This window comes from Condylostylus longicornis, unplaced genomic scaffold (genome assembly GCF_029603195.1).
Source record: "Condylostylus longicornis isolate FDR11 unplaced genomic scaffold, ASM2960319v2 ptg000013l, whole genome shotgun sequence".
Classification (NCBI taxonomy): domain Eukaryota; kingdom Metazoa; phylum Arthropoda; class Insecta; order Diptera; family Dolichopodidae; genus Condylostylus; species Condylostylus longicornis.
In genome coordinates, this window is record NW_026577982.1 from 7,938,183 (window position 1) to 7,938,847 (window position 665).

The window sequence follows — 665 nt, forward strand, 5'->3', positions numbered from 1 at the left end:
ATTTTTTTTAATCTTTCGAAATATTTATTACCTTCTATAAAAATGTCAACAAATAATTTTTTTTGGGTAACCAAAACAAAAATACAAGAAAAAAAATTGGAATCTTCTTTTCGATGATATCTTCTTATTTCTTCTTATATTCACTCGAATACACACTGTAATACATACTGTAGATATCAACAAAATATAAATGTAAATGTACATAATAATGTTCTTCAACTGCAGTTATTTTTTACGAATATTTTGTAAGTAAACACATAATATTGTGTACTTATATAATGTCATCTTAATTCTTAATGCAAACATCACGTTTTATGAAAGTTTAAACCGTTTCTTTTTTAACCTTTTTAAATTTTTATTATACTTTTAATGTGCATTGGTGTACAAAGAACCATTAAATTCAAAAAAAAAAAATTAAATATTATCTTTTAATAAAGGTTTATAATTTTCTGCATTATAATTAATGTAAACGAATATAATGTACACTTAATAGATTAAATTATTTAAGCTTTTTCAGCACACATTTCCAAAAAAAAATAATATGGGTTATTTTTTTTACTTTTTAACAGTTTTTAACAATGTCTTATTTGCGCTGTTCTTTTCTTATTAATGCTTTTTATAAAAAATACAGCTAGCCGTCACTAAATGATCTAAATATCTGTTAC